Raw genomic sequence first — 17,232 nt, 5'->3', positions numbered from 1 at the left:
AGATGATCTTATATGCAATGTGGTATGATGCTATGGCACTTGCTTACAAGCTTCTTTGCTTTTTCTCTTTTGTTTAAAAACTTTATTCTCTTTTTTTGTATGGCCACTTTGCGAAATGCACAAACCAAGATAGCTATTGTGTATATGCAGGAACAAACTTGAGGCACAACAGATGATATGATACCGATATGATATGGTATGTATGCAATGTATGGTGTAGATCACTAATGTGCACAAGTAACGTTGCCAGCAATACTCAAATGGCTAGTCTTGATAGGGAAGTAACGCAAAATTGGCTAGGGGTTAACAATGCAATTGCAAGGGGAATATACAATGGAGGGATACCACGATACCAAGATGATATGGAGGTTACCGTCCGTTTCGATGATGAGTGGTGGTGATCTAGATGGAGATACCAAGATGATGGTGACTCGTCCCTAAGTAGCCGAAACACCTTAGGGAACGGAAAAACCGCGAACTCAAAATCTCAAATGTCAAATGTCAAATGGTGGTAGCGGGATGCGATGGTGGTTTTGTGGAAACTCAATGGAATTGCAGAATGGCAATGATGGGTTGTGGAGTACGCAATGCGGAAGTCGAGGGTAAGGTGGTGGACTACACATGGTGTCGGAGTTGGAAGCACGGTCCCTAAGTAGCCGAAACACCTTAGGAGACACAACTCACAACACAAACAAAATTGGGTTAAATTGGGTTGGCGAAAGTGTATGGTGGTCAAGCCTATGCGGAAGTTATGGTGGTGGTGGTGCTTGATGAAGAAGCAACCGTCCCTAAGTAGCCTAAACACCTTAGGAGACTTAAATCACTCCTCAAGAAACCACTAATGAGATGGGGAACAAAATTGGTTAGGTTGCGGAAGTCGGTGGTGGTGTAGCGGATGATGTGGTGTAAGCCCTAGGCAAAGATGCCAAAGTTTCAAAAATGTGATGGAGTCAAATGGTGATGGTAGTATTTTTGTGGGAATGGGGGTGTCAAGAGCTTTTCAACGAGCGAAAGAACGCGAAAATCGGACTCTGGATGAATTAGTTATGGACAAAACGGTGAAACAGAACATGCTGAAATGTTAGGGGCCGGATATCCGGGGGCTGATGTCCAGAACCGTGCGGAATTTGTGCTCTAGGAGCCGGATGTCCGGCCCAACGATTGCAGATCTCGCTTGGGACTTCAAAACTCGATTGGGGGGGCGGAAATAGATGATTTTGGGGGCAAAATTGGAGAGATTTCGTGGATGGAAAGTGGGGAAACTTGGGGATATGCTAGATCCACTCGAAACCAAGCAAATCCAAGGATCAAAATCAACAAAACATCATCAAACAAACAAATCACAAAAAAATTTGGGGGCTATTTTTGGTGGCGATTTTCGAATTTAGGATGAAATCAACAAAATTAGGCTAGAAAACAAAGAGGGGAGGCTCCGAAATCGTGATCAACGGGGCTCAAGATACCAAGATGGTGTAGGGTGGAACCCTATACGGCCGATCTTTCACTAAAGGAGCGGATCCAGCGAAGAACACGACGAACACGAGGGGAAACACGAGGAGAAACACGAGGAGAAACACGAGAGAATCACTCAAACCAACAAGAAAGATCACACATGTGCTAGATCCTCGAAACACAAAGAGAGATACAAGATCCACGATCGACAAGGGATGATACAAAGGGTAACCGGTTCTTCTCCGTGAGGAGGTCTTGAATCCAAGGTGGATCCTCTCTGTAGAGGGGCCGCGGTCTCTCTTGTGGAGTAGATCCGATATGGATGAGCGTAGCTCTATCTCTCAAATGAGCTATCACAACGCTAACCCTAAAACATAGGTGGAGGGGGAGTATATATAGTCTAAGGAGCTGGTCACGGTGCTCTCTGTAATGGCTTGTCCGGATTTCCGGGCACGAGGCCGGATGTCCGGGTGTTGGCGAGGTGCCGGATGTCCGGGGCTGACACCGGATGTCCGGTGCCTGTAGCACTTCGGTTGCAGGTCTGCTGTTCTTGTTGACATCTTCAGGGGCTGGATGTCTGGGCCAGGGCCGGGTGTCCGGGTCCTGGGAGCTTTCTCCGTCTTCTTCTGCCGTCGTTTCCATGCTTCCCTTGCGGATGGTGTAGTTGTTCCTTGGCACTTGCACTCCTCCTCGTCATGTGTAGTGTTTCGACAAGACCTATGCATGCACACAAGAGAGGTGTCAAGTAGTATACCATCCTCGAAGGGGTCAAGTGAGCACATGTAAAGGAGATGATTCACCTTTGTGCATGTGAAGTAGAGGTCGCACGTGTCACTTGCCAAACAGACTCTTGACATGGTGAAGTCCATGGGATGCTCCGCATCAGTCAGGTTGATCGTGCTCCGGCATGGTCAATAACCCTCGGAAGTTGGTTTAGCGATTGCTAAGGCGTGACGTCTTCTCATGTTCGTAGTCGCATCGTCAAAGTCAACTCCCACAAAAAAATGATATCTATCTCATCGAAACATCGGGACACCTTCGCCTCTATCAGATCTCAACGACCAAGGCCAAGCGTGCATGGAAGTGAAGGAAGGAGAAGGAAGAAGGGCCAGCTGCTATAGCAGCCGGACATCCAGCCCTTGTCCCGGAAATCCGGCATCAGCTATCCAGAGAACACCGGAAAGGACCAGCGCAGCCCGGACATCCGGCCACCATACCCCAGACATCCGGCTTCTCCCGAAGCCCCGGACATCCGGTCCCTTCGCCCGGAAATCCGGCCCACATCACGAAATGCAACGGAAGCTGGCCAAGTACAGCCCGGACATCCGGCCAGAGGCCCGGACATCCGACTCTTTGTGAGCCGCCGGACATCCAGCACCTGCCTGTGCATAGAGATTGGGCCAAGGGCCCATGTATCCCCCCTCTCACTTACCCCTTCGTGGGCTAGCACTATATATACTCCCCCAACTCCTCCTAGTTAGGGTTAGTGTAGTGATAGCTCATATTAGAGATAGAGCCTCGCTCATCCATACAGATCTACTCCACGAGAGAGACCGCGGCCTCTACGGAGAAGATCCACCTTGGATTCAAGACCCCTCACGGGAAGATCCCCTTATAGATTCAAGACCTCCTCATGGAGAACAACCAGTTACCCTTTGTATCGTCCTTTGTTGACTTTGGATCGTGTATCTCTCTTTGTGTTCATCGATCTAGCACATGTGTTATCATTGTTGTTGGTTTGAGTGATTCTCTCGTGTTTCCCCTTGTGTTTCCCCTCGTGTTTCCCCTCGTGTTCTTCACGGGATCCGCTCCTTTCGTGAAAGATCGTCCATCTAGGGTTCCACCTTACATCATCTAGTGTATTAAGTTCAATGAGAAATGGAGTAATGCAATAAGAACGATGACATGAGGTAGACAAGATCTATCTATGTAGAGATAGACCCCATCGTTTTATCCTTAGTAGCAAAGATACATACGTGTCAGTTACCCTTCTATCACTAGGATCAAGCACTGTAAGATCGAACCCACTACAAAGCACCTCTTGCCATTGCAAGATAAATAGATCAAGTTGGCCAAACAAAACCCAAATATCAGAGAAGAAATACGAGGCTATAAGCAATCATGCATATAAGATATCAAAGAAACGCAAATAACTTTCATGGATATAAAAAGATAGATCTAATCATAAACTCAAAGTTCATCCGATCCCAACAAACACACCGCAAAAAGAGTTACATCATATAGATCTCCAATAGACCATTGTATTTAGAATCAAACAAGAGAGTGGAAGCCATCTAGCTAATAACTACGGACCCGAAGGTCTACAAAGAACTACTCATGCATCATCGGAGAGGCACCAATGGAAGTGGTGAACCCCTCCGTGATGGTGTCTAGATTAGATCTGGTTGTTCTGGACACTACGGCGGATGGAATTAATTTTCGTCGACTCCCCTAGGGTTTCTGGAATATTGGGGTATTTATAGAGCAAAGAGGTGGTTTGGGGTGCACCAGAGGTGGGCACAACCCAACAGGGCGCGCTTGGGCCGCCTGGCGTGCCCTGGTGGGTTGTGATCCCCTCGGAGCACCCCCAGGCGCTGCCTTGGCCCATTGGGTGTCTTCTGGTCCATTAAAAATCTCCGTAAATTTTCATTGCATTTCGACTCCCTTTGGTATTGATATCCTGCAATGTAAAAAACATGCAGAAAACAGCAACTGACACTTGGCACTATGTCAATAGGTTAGTACCAAAAATGATAAAATGACTATAAAAAGATTATAAAACATCCAAGATTTATAATATAACAGCATGGAACAATCAAAAATTATAGATACGTTGGAGACGTATCAGCATCCCCAATCTTAATTCCTGCTCATCCTCGAGCAGGTAAGTGATAAAAACAGAATTTGTTATGTCGAATGCTGCCTAACATGTCATATCATATTCTTTTCTTTATAGCAGGGCATTTGGACTTTTATATTGTTCAAAGCAATAGTCTAGTTTTGACATGATAACTTAAGTACTCAAGCATATCAACAAGCAACCATGTCAATCAAAATATCAATGCTAAAATAAGCTATCCCTAGCCCATTATGCTCAAACATTGATCCATTCATGAAACACACTCGCATATTAACTATGCCTAATGCTCAAGTATGATCATAGTGCCTCCTAGTTAGTTCTTTTTATAAGAGAAGATGGAGACTCAAATTCAAAAATAAAAATTTCATAAAGTAAAAGAAAGGCCCTTCGCAGAGGGAAGTAGGGATTTGTAGAGGTGCCAGAGCTCAAAGCGAAAAACTTAGAGATAAAACCATTTTGGGAGGCGTGTCCTTCACACCAACGAAAACGAATTAGAGTTCCCAACACTTTCCACGCTAAATATATCATAGGCTGTTCCCAAACAGAAAATAAAGTTTATTCCTTCTTCCACCATACTTTCACTTTCCATGTCTAACCATATCCACGGGTGCCTTCCATAGCAACACTTTCCAAGGAATTTATTATTTGACAACATAAAGTAAATTCATTTTTTCATTTCGGGACTGGGCATTCCTAATACCTTTGCCTTTACTCTCGTGCAATGGCAAGTGAATAAACACTCATCGTGAGAATAACACATCTAGCATGGAAAATATTAGCAACCCCTCACCGCTCCACGAGTACAAGCACACAAAGGAGAAGTTTATTTTGAAAATTAGAGATGGCACATACAAATTTGCTTAGAACAGGAAAAGAATACTGCATATAGGTAGATATAGTGGACTCATGTGGCAAAACTGGTTTAAAGGTTTTTTGGATGCACAAGTAGTGATCATACTTAGTGCGAAATGAAGGCTAGCAAAAGATTGAGAAGTGACCAATCAAGAAATGAATAATCTCATAAGAAAGCATTAAGCATAATTAACGCCGAATAATGCACCACAAGTAGGATATAATTTCATTGCAATTATTGACTTTCGTGCTTGCATATTGAATCACAAACCTCAACACCAATATTTTTACTAATGCATAATTACTCATCAAGATGACTCACATATCACATCATCATATCTCAAAACTATTACTAAGAATCAAGTTTATTTTGTCCAATGATCATCATGAAAGTTTTTATTATATCCTTCTTGGATATCTCTCACTTCGGGGCTAATTTTCATGTGTTGCTTTTGATAAGCTCAAACAAACATAAGTGAAGATCATGAGCATAGTATTTCTTTCTCTTAAATTAGTTTAAGTGAAGCAAGAGAGAATTTCTTAAAAAATTTACTAACTCTCAAATAAATCTGTGTGAAGCAAGAGATCATTTCTTTAAGAATACTAAAGCACACCGTGCTCAAAAAATATAAGTGAAGCACTAGAGCAAGTTCATAGCTCATAAAAATTTAAGTGAAGCATAGAGAGCAATTCTAACAAGTCATGACATAATTTTGGCTCTCTCAAATAGGTGTGTCCAGCAAGGAATCAAGACTTAAAACACAAAATAAAACAAGAAAAGACTTGTATCATACAAGACGCTCCAAGCAAAACACATAGTATTTGACGAATAAAAATATAGCTTCGAGTAAAATACTGATGGTCATTAGAAGAAAGAGGGGATGCCACTCGGGGCATCCCCAAGCTTAGGTGCTTGCTCTCTTTTGGATAATAGCGTGGGATGCCGGGGCATCCCCATGCTTAGGCTCTTCTTACTCCTTATTCCTTCATCCATCGCAAGATAACCCAAAACTTGAAAACTCCAATCACACAAAACTCAACAAAAGCCTTCATGAGATCCGTTAGTAAAAGAAAAAAAAATAACTACTATAAGTGTTGTAGTAAACCAATTAATATGTTGTTCTTGCATTATATCTACTGTATTCCAACTTTTCTATGTCAAAAACTCATAAAAGAAAACCATAGAGCCATCAAAACAAGCACACAATGCAAAGAAAACAGAATCTATCAAAAACGGAACAGTCTGTAGCAATCTGGGTAATTCGAATACCTCCGTAACTCCAAGAACTCTGAAAATTAGGAAGACCTGGGCAATTTCTATATTAATCCACTTCAAAAGGAATTTGTATTTTATCGCTCTCTGGTTAAAAATTAAAATTATTTTCATGACCGCAAAAGTTTCTGTTTTTCAGCAAGATCAAACAACTCTCACCCATGAAGATCCTAAAGGCTTTACTTGGCACAAACACGAATTAAAACAAAAAAACACAATCATAACAGTAGCATAATTGTGCAAACACTCAAGAACAGAAAGCAAAAAAGAAAAAGAAAAAATTTATTCATTGGGTTGCCTGCCAACAAGGGCTATAGTTTTACGCCCTTAGCTAGGCATAAAGCAAGGATCTACGTTTTGTCATCTCCCCCCTTTTGAAAGCAAAGAGAAAGTTCTTATCAATGGCATTTATTTTTCTATTTTGTGAAAGCACGTGACCATTGATAGTAGAGGTAAGATTAAGTACGTTGCGAAAATTCGTATCTGAACTAGCCTTCATGTCTTTGATTATTTCATTTTGATAAAAAGACAAGAGGGTAGTGGGTTCAACATTCTTTTCCTTGGGGTGCCCAAATATGGTTTTCATCCTTTCATAAGTATCAATGGCATCCCCTCCAAGAAAACCATTATCAAATATAGAATCCAAAACTTGCTTGATGGAAGAAGGTAAACCAACATAAAAACTTTTCAAGTATATCTCTATTTGATATTGGGGCACATAGCTAGCTCGAATTCTCAATAGCCTATCCCAAGCATCTTTCAAAGATTCAACAAGCAAATAACGAAAAATTCCGGGATCATCTTCATCAAGATCGTTAGAATTTTCCTTAACAATCACGGTAAGCCTTTCCATAGCATCATTGTTTATGAGCTTATAGAGGATAGAGGGGCTATCGAAAGCATTAACACTCGGGAGCAAACCCTTAGCCTTTTTAGGGTCGTCCATGGTGACAAAGAAGAGAGCTAAAGCGGATGAAAAAGAGGGCAAATAAAACAGAAAATTTTTGTGAAGTGGGGGAGAGGAAAACGAGAGGAAAATGGCAAATAATGTAAATTGCGAGAAGATGAGATTTGTGATTAGGAACCTGCTATATGTTGAAGATCCTCCCCGGCAACGCTGCCAAAAATTCCTTTTAATGTCGGGTAGGACTACGTCGGTATTTCCCCAAAGAGGAAGGGATGGTGCACCACAGCGACGGTAGGTATTTCCCTAGTGATGAGACCAAGGTTATCGAACCAGTAGGAGAACCAAGCAACCCAACGTAAACAACCATGCACAAAAATAACAAATACTCGCAACCCAACGCGTAAAAGGGGTTGTCAATCCCTTTCAGGTAGCGGCACCATAAGATAGGAAAACGGACATGAATAAAATTGTAGTAGATTGATAGATCAAACGCCAAATAAAATAAATAAAAATAAAACATAGCAAGGTATTTTTGTATTTTTGGTTTAGTAGATCTGAAAATAAAAGCAAAGGAAAAGTAGACCACAAAGGAAAATAATATGAGAAAGAGACCCGGGGCCGTAGGTTTCACTAGTGGCTTCTCTCAAGAAAACTAGAAAACGGTGGGTAAACAAATTACTGTTGGGAAATTGAACTTCAAATACTCATGATGATATCCAGACAATGATCATTACATAGGCATCACGTTCAAGATTAGTAGACCGTCTCCTGCATCATCTATTACTATTACTCCACACATCGACCGCTATCCTGCATGCATCTGGTGTATTAAGTTCATGGAGAAACAGAGTAATGCAATAAGAACAATGACATGATGTAGACAAGATCTATCTATGTAGAGATGGACCCCATCGTTTTATCCTTAGTAGCAATGATACATACGTGTCAGTTCCCCTTCTGTCACTCGGATCAAGCACCGTAAGATAGAACCCACTACAAAGCACATCTTCCCATTGCAAGATGAATAGATCAAGTTGGCCAAACAAAACCCATATATCGGAGAAGAAATACGAGCCTATATCAATCGTGCATATAAGAGATCAAAGAAATTCAAATAACTTTCATTGATATAAAAAGATAGATGTGATCATAAACTCAAAGTTCATCTGATCCCAACAAACACACCGCCAAAAGAGTTACATCATATGGATCTCCAAGAGACCATTGTATTGAGAATCAAACGAGAGAGAGGAAGCCATCTAGGTACTAACTACGGACCCGAAGGTCTACAAAGAACTACTCACACATCATCAAAGAGGCACCAATGGAAGTGGTGAACCCCTCTGTGATGGTGTGTAGGTTCGATATGGTGGTTCTGGACTCTGCGGCGGCTGGAATTGATTTTTGTCGACTGCCCTAGGGTTTCTGCAATATTGGGGTATTTAAATAGCAAAGAGCCGGTCCGGTGGGCACCCGAGGTGGGCACAACCCACCAAGGCGCGTCTGGGCCTCCTGGCACGCCGTGGTGTGTTGTGCTCCCCTCGGAGCACCCCCAGGCACTGCCTTGGCCCATTGGGTGTCTTCTGGTCCATAAAAAATCTCCGTAAAGTTTCGTTGCATTTTGACTCTGTTTGGTATTGATTTCCTGCAATGTAAGAATCTCCACTACTATTAAACAATCAAAAAAAAATTCTTACGTGCACCCAACAATTAGTCCCACAAAACGCACAAACCAATCATCACCACACAATCAGTCCTAGTCTCAATCTAACAGCCATTGTTTATCTGGTAGATTTATGGTGTGGACTTGGCAAATTCCAATGACTGATCGTACTCCACCTCCACCATCCACCCACGAGAAGAGAAATGTGCAACAACCGGCCCCGCGTCCGTCCCCTACAATCACGCAGTTCTCATCGCAAACTAAGGAAACTAGAACGAAATCAGCTCCCCTCGCCCTTAACCTCGACGTCGCTCACCAACACCGTGACCTCGCACGATCACCATTGCCATCGCGAGCAGCGTGGCATCCGTCCGCGAGATCACCACAGCAGGGAGGCGATGCGACAGAACACCCAGGACCCTGCCATATCAGCGTGTAACCCGTCCGCGGGATCGCTAGTGCCAGGAGCCTGTTGACTCCCGATCCAGTCTTCCCAAAATTTTCATTGCCAGCCCGCCGCCTGCCGCCACTCCTCTGCTGGCTCGAGTGAACGGAGCCAATTGGTGGAATGAAGAGATGGGCGGCGGCGGGTGAGGCGACGGTGCGGGCGTCATACAAGGGGTCCCGGGTCATCTCCGCCACCACGCATGCTGATGCCACCGTGCGCCGCGACCAGATCCTCGCTGGCCGCGCATCCTTCGCCGACCTTGCCGTGCTCCACGACCAGATCCTCGCCGGCCATGCTTCCTTCGCCGACTTTGCCGCGCAGCAATCTGAGTGCTCCTCCACCCGCCGCGGCGGCGACCTACGCTGCTACTTCTTTCCGCGAGTCCGAGAGTTTCTCACGTATGTCCGGATACGGATGAACATATACTCAAATATTGACCGTGGATGGTCATGCCGATAGGCCACGACGACTGACGAGTAATTGCTCCCTGATCCCCTCCATCTCAGAGTTGCCAACATCCTCTGTGTCACCACTCACCAAATGCCACCGCGTCATCCGGGTTTGCTGTATGTATATGTTGAACTAGCCTGAGAGTTTGATTACTAATCTATATCTGCTTTTGTTATGGGCAGTGCTACTCTTGAATTTACTAATTTCTGCATGGTGCATGACGATTTGGTAGGTGCCTTCATATTTTTTTAGAGCAAGAGTTCATGATGCAAGCGTATAATGTCTTATGATTTCCTGTATACACGGATGATGTGAAGTAATATTTCCCCCTTTCACCTTTTTGTATGGCACAATAGTAGGCGAGTATCCTTCCATACAAGTCACTTTTTTTGGCCTAAATATAGTAACCACAACCCGTGATCTCAGTGTTTTTCATATTACAATGTGATAATTATGGTAATTCTCAGATTACAGGAAGCATGATGTTGCATTATATAATACATTCTCTGGAATAACAACACATGAACTCTTTAATGTAGTGGCTCTGTGCTTCACCAAAGAGCAGGCAAACTATTTGGATGCTACTAAATATTACAGTATGGACAATGCAAATCCATCCCAAATTGTATAGCTTGCTAATATACATAAATAATTAACTTTTTATGTTTTTTATTGTCTAGGCGACTGGTGGCAGGTTCTGAGGGCTGATAAGAGGGATGCAGAGAACATCTACGTGTACAGGATCATGGGCGTATTTGAAGTTGACCAACAAGGAGAACAAATATGTCCTACGTCGAGATGAAACGCATAGTGCTGGATCAGTTGGATCAGTCAGTTAGAATCATGGTCTTAATATTCCAGTACACCTGCTTCTTCTGTTAGCGTTTCTGTTTGCTCTATTTTTTCAAGGTTAATCGTTGTTATTTCAGCAATCAAACTTCCAAATGTCATCTCCTTACTTTAGCAATAAAAACATATTTTTAATTCCTTCGTGCCTACTTGTCAATTTTTTCATGGCGCGATTTATCTTACTGTTGACTAGATGTAAAGTATAACCTGCCAAATCATCAATTCCTTTTGTTTTGAGATCACATGCATGTGAGTCCATCAACCATGTAATCTTGAACTAGATGGATCCTTAGTTCCTGAACTTTGAAGTTGATGGATCCTTCGTTCTTCGGTTGGATAGTAAAGAATGGACTGACAAGTCAACAAAGCTGATGCATACTTGGTATATGAAGTCTAATGCTATTATCAATACATGGGCTGAATAATATATGTATAAATCCGTTGACTGAAACTTCAATTAGTCCAACACTCCTGCTTGCAACAATACGGTTATAATCCCCATAAAAAGCGATACTATTATAATTAACTATTTTCCGTTACCTCATCATTGAAACTTGCAGGTGTTCGATCTTAAGATCCCCGACTCTACTACAAGGAAGAAAGTAATTATGCAAACCTAACTATATGAAGAAAGTAATTATGCCCGACTCTATTTGCAGAAGGTTGGACTCTACTACATTGAAATAAGAAATATTATATGAAGTTCCAAAGTTACTTTGTTATTTGTGAAAGTTGGATGCATCTCAACTCTGTTGCTTTGCTGCAGGATGATGAAGAGGAAAAGGGCAAGGGGAGGAGCTCAAGGAAACAAAGAGGGGTGGAATAAGGAATAAACAAGGATGGGATGGGAGGCCTCCAAGACAACGGCAAAGTAAGGCGTCACGCTGAATTTGTAACTCTGGTAAATAATTGGTCTTCCTTTTTAGGTTTAGCTTGACTGAAACCAGTAAATCTATTTTACTCCATATTGTTGCAGCTTCATTAACGGTTCATATCACATCCTGAAACCAACATTAGTTGAGACTACAAGATTTAAAACATCTTACTATTGATAAAAACTGGAAACTCAGGTAAAAGGTAATCAGATTTTTTAGGAGTCATCTATTGTCTGCTTCAGAAAATAAGTTCTTGAGGGCATAGAACAAATATTTACATCACCATTAATTTTATTTACTTCAAGTTATAACACTTCAGCCCATGCTTGTCAAATTTTTGATGCTTGTAATGCTCTTTGTGGAAAATAACAGACACACATTTGGTTTGTATAACTAATGGTGAAAGTTTAAAAATGATTGTAATATCAGTGTTCGACTTTGTACATTTGAAATTTTTGTCAATAGAAACGTGATGCAAGTGGTTGCCTCATTGTTAGATGCATGCTGATGTATCTTTTTTTTACGTGCCTCTTCTCTATAGAAACATAAGGTCAGCTTCAATATGAAGTTTTCTGCTCACGGTGCACATAATTCCAGTTTATATGAGAAACATTTGCATGTATATTTTGGCCTAAAGTTTATAGTTCACTTTTCTCTTTGGAGTGAATTGAGCTTAAACCTTGTGTTGGTAAGAGAGAAGGAGCATATTGAAGTTAGTTTATGGGACTCCTGAAGTGCCTCTCCCCAGGTATCAGTCTGAGGTCTGACAAAACTTGAAATATATGGAAAGTTATGTTGTGCCACCTATAAGTTATAGCTTGATTTTTTCATAGAAAAATATTTTGCTGAAGAAACAACAATGTGTAGTTTCAGGTCGTGTCTTCCTTTGTTTCATGGTTGTTTGAACTTAGTGGCATCATTGCTCTTGTTAGCCTTCATTATATTGATGTATTATTCTCTTCTTAATAAATTTATATACACGCAGTTCTCTTGTATGTTCTCGGAAAATAAGGAAACGAGTTTTTGCTACATTCAAGCATTGCATTTTAAAGTAAAGTTTCATCCATTATTTGTTAGTAGAAATCCAGTGATCTATATGCAAACAATCTCTCTGTTATTAGTAATCTTATGGGACATCTTGGTATTTCATAGCTATTTGTATGTTTCACTTGGTAGCAAGTACCATTATACTGCTTGAGAAGACCAAAGCATGGGAGATTGTGGTTTCAAATCAGAGAATTGTGGTTTTGAAGTTGTTGGCAAAAGGTAATTCATATAGGCCAAGACGTTCTCAATATGCCGCATCGGGAACGTCTACGAAGAGATTAACCATCTGAAGACTTGGCTACCTGGTTTTATTTTAAAAGAAGTTGTGTGTGAGGCAAAAAGAGCAATACATTTGTGCATGAACTAAGAGTGTTGGTAAGAATTTAGGTGAATACCCTGATCTTGTTAGTTAGCTGTTTGTAACTAACATCATACACTCTTTTAATGATGATCAATAGATTGTTGTTTCCATCAAAAGACAAAATATTCCAAGAATGGCACGTTGTTTATAAATTTTTGGTTCACTGAAGGGTGAGCGAGGTTGGAGGACACGAGGGTGTATTATTCTGGGGTGGTGTCGGAGGATGCAGGGAGCAAACTGCCGCACTTAGAGCACCCAGGGCCCACCCCTCCCCCACTTTGTGCCCCTTGCCAGGACCCAAGAAAGTAGAAAAGGTCGGCTGTCCCTCAAACTCATTCCATATATGGAGAAGAAATGAGGTTGTTCAGGTAGTCTGCTACATCAGACGCGGCTCACGTCAGACCCAGTTTTTTTTCTTTATTATCTCTCCATCCCAACCAATAATATGCATGTGATCCATAATTTGGGGGACCTGACCGCATGGGTAGAAAAATGAGGTTCAAAGTGGACACGTCCAGACATTGTTCGGATGTGTCAGCTGACATACAGGGGGTGGGTCATATTTTCCCACTCCAATTGTAGATGTTTTTATCCGTTTAGTATGAGAGGTTAGGATAAATCAAACCATAACTTCTTAACGATACGTGCGTTGCACGTGCACGCTTACTATAATGCAGAAAACAACAACTGGCACTTGGCACCATGTTAATAGGTTAGTACCAAAAACTGAAATAAAATGACTATAAAATGAGTATAAAACATCCAAGATTGATAATATAAAAGCATGGAACAATCAAAAATTATAGATACGTTGGAGATGTATCACACGTGTCGGTTACCCTTGACGAAAGAACTTCCATGGCGTGTCATTTATTGTGATGGAAGTGAGCACTTCTGTCATGATACTTTTGGTATTGTTATGGAACACTTCTACGATAGCACATGTATGAATATCTTGATTCTCTCATAAAATCGTCATGGATGTACATGCATGACAGAAAATGTGACCTACTGTGACAAACACGTATCCTCACGAAAGTGTATTTTTTTGTAGCGGAAAGCCACCCTTGTCGGGCAGGAGAGCCTGGCCAGGTCGAGGTCGCGCCTAAGGACAAGTCCAGTTCGCCCTGGCAAGGTTGTCGGGGCCGCTAGGACCAGGATGCACGAAGCTCCTTTGTCGAGAAACCTTCACCAAGACGCCACTACTCCACCTCATCGCATCCAAATCATTAATCAGTGCGGTGTCAAATTTTCAAGCAACCAGGTGGATCCTATCAAGCACGTGGCAGCATGATAAAGAAGAGGTTAGCTTTATTGACACCCGTCTAGAGGACGCGTCACGCTAATAAGAAGAGGCAGATAAACAGCGCGACAGGCTTGCCGGGCTTCAACCTCAACATGACACCTAGCAGTGCATTTAATGCACTTTGTCCTAACTGCCAGAGTTAGGTATGATAACACTATTAGCTATCTAATCACATCTAAATGATTGTTTTTCCATTGTGGTCGCCCCTTTGATGACCCACAAGTATAGGGGATAAATTGTTGCTCTCTCCGATAAGTAAGAGTGCCGAACCCAACGAGGAGCAGAAGGAAATGACAAGTGGTTTTCAGCAAGGTAATGTCTGCAAGTGCTGAAATTGTAAGTAGTAGAGTAGTTTGGTAGCAAGATAATTTGTAACGAGCAAGTAACGATAATATCAAAAGTGCAGCAAGGTAGCCCAATCCTTTTGAGTCAAAGGACAGGCCAAAATGGTTTCTTATGACAAGCAAAGTGTTCTTGAGGGTACACGAGATTTTCATCTAGTCACTTTCACCATGTTAGTTTGATTCGCTACTTTGATAATTTGATATGTGGGTGGCCGGTACTTAGGTGTTGTTCTTACTTATAAAAACCTCCTACTTATGATTAACCCTCCCGCAAGCATCCCTGACTACGACAAAAGTATTAAGAATAAATTCTAACCATAGCATTAAACTTTTGGATCCAATCGGTCCCTTACAGAATAGTGCATAAACTAGGGTTTGAGCTTCTGTCACTCTCGCAACCCATCATCTAATTGCTACTCCACAATGCATCCCCTTAGGCCAAAATATGGTGAATAGTCATGTAGTCGACGTTCACATGAGACCACTAAGGGAATCACAACATACATGCTATCAAAATATCAAACACATATCAAGTTCACATGATTACTTGCAACATCATTTCTCCCGTGACCTCAAGAACAAAAGTAACTACTCACAAATGATAATTATGCTCAAGATCAGAGGGGTATTAAATAGCATAATGGATCTGAACATAAATTCTTCCACCAAATAAACCATATAGTAATCAACTACACGATGTAATCAACACTACTAGTCACCCACAAGCACCAATCTATAGTTCTGGATTGAATACAAGAGATGAACTAGGGTTTGAGATGAGATGGTGTTGTTGAAGATGTTGATGGATATTTCCCTCCCCAAGATGGGAGAGTTGTTGGTTATGATGATGACGACGATTTCCCCATCCGGGAGGGAAGTTCCCCCGGCGGAATCGCTCTACCAGAGGGCAAAAGTGCTCCTACCGAAGTTCTGCACGAGACGGTGGTGCTCTGTCCCGAAAGTCCTCTCCCTATTTTTTTCTTGGTCAAAATTACTTATATAACAGAAGATGGGCACTAGAGGTGGGCCTGGGTGAGCACGACCCACCAGGGCACGCCTGGGCTCCCTGGCATGCCCAGGTGGGTTGTGCCCACCTGGTGGGCCTCCTCTGGTACTTATTTGCTCCAATATTCTTCATATATTCCATAAAAATTCTCCGTGAAGTTTCAGCTTGTTTGGAGTTGTGTAGAATAGGTTGCTTGACGTAGCTTTTGAAGGTCCAGATTTCCAGCTGCCGAAATTTTCCCTCTTGGTGTATACCTTACATATTATGAGAGAAAAGGCATTAGAATTACTAGAAAAAGCATTATTATGGATAAAAACATCATAAATAACAGTAGGAAAACATGGTGCAAAATGGATGTATCAACTCCCCCAAGCTAAACCTCGCTTGTCCTTAAGAGAAAACCGAAATCGAAAAACATGTGCACGTGCTTAGAGAGAGAGAGAGAGGTGTCGATAAAAACAAAATACGGACATAGAAGCATCATTTTCATTATTATAATAGCAACAAACTTAAACATAAGACTTTTATCAAAGAATTTTTATCATAGACTTCTCGTGAATAAGTGATAATTCATCACACTATTGAAGTATAAAGTAAAAACTCTATTAGAAACCAACAAAATATGTTCTCAGTCAACTTGCAACTACAATACATCATCTTTTTAGGAAGGGTCACATGTCGGATAGAGGCAAAGGTGTCCCATCTTTCGATGAGATGGTGGCTATCATTTTGGAGGAAGTCGACTTTGACGATCCGACTATGAATGTGCGAGGACGTCGCGCCTTAGCAATCGCTAAACCAACTCCGAGAGGTTACTGACCACGCCGGAGCACGATCAACCTAACCACGAAGGTCTGTTTCCTGCAGGCAAACGAAGAACAAGCAAGAAACTGAGATTGCAATCTGGATATTGCGAATATAAGATGAAAGCTTTATTGATCAAGGTGGGGTTCTCTGACGCCTTTGTCTGGTCGTTGAACACAAAAGAAGTACTCGAAGTTGCACTATGGCGAACTTTAATCTAAACAAAACCCAAAGTCTAAACAATGCCCTAAGGGTTGTATATATGGAGGAGAGAGGGGGAATTTCGTGGCCCTTGGTGGAGGGGTCCGAAAACAACCCTAACTCTTGTTTTCCCACACATACGTGCTCTAAAAACAGCCTATACATAAGTACTTCGAAAATACATGGGCCTGGCTCAATAATAAGGTGACGCAGCACCTAAAATAGCCTCTAGACGAAATTTATGAAGTGGCATCTTCTATATTTTGTCCAAGGCTTCATGCACTCATTATAGTGGCTTCAAAGTCTTGGAATCATCACTTGTAACTCCGTTCTTGTTCCCCTTGTGCATGCCATCATCTCCATGCTTGAACTTGCTCCAAGGTTCATCTTTCTTGTCCAAGCTAGGCCCTTCATTTGTAAGAAAAACAAATGTATCCAATTTAGGCAGCATCATATTCTTATGAACATTAGAATCGTTACCAAGAAACGAAAGTACCTGATAATTCAATTGGCGTGCGCGAGCTCTAGTAATTG

Source organism: Triticum urartu, chromosome 6 (assembly GCF_003073215.2).
Source record: "Triticum urartu cultivar G1812 chromosome 6, Tu2.1, whole genome shotgun sequence".
In the NCBI taxonomy this organism is placed as follows: Eukaryota; Viridiplantae; Streptophyta; class Magnoliopsida; order Poales; family Poaceae; genus Triticum; species Triticum urartu.
This window is presented reverse-complemented; position numbering follows the sequence as displayed.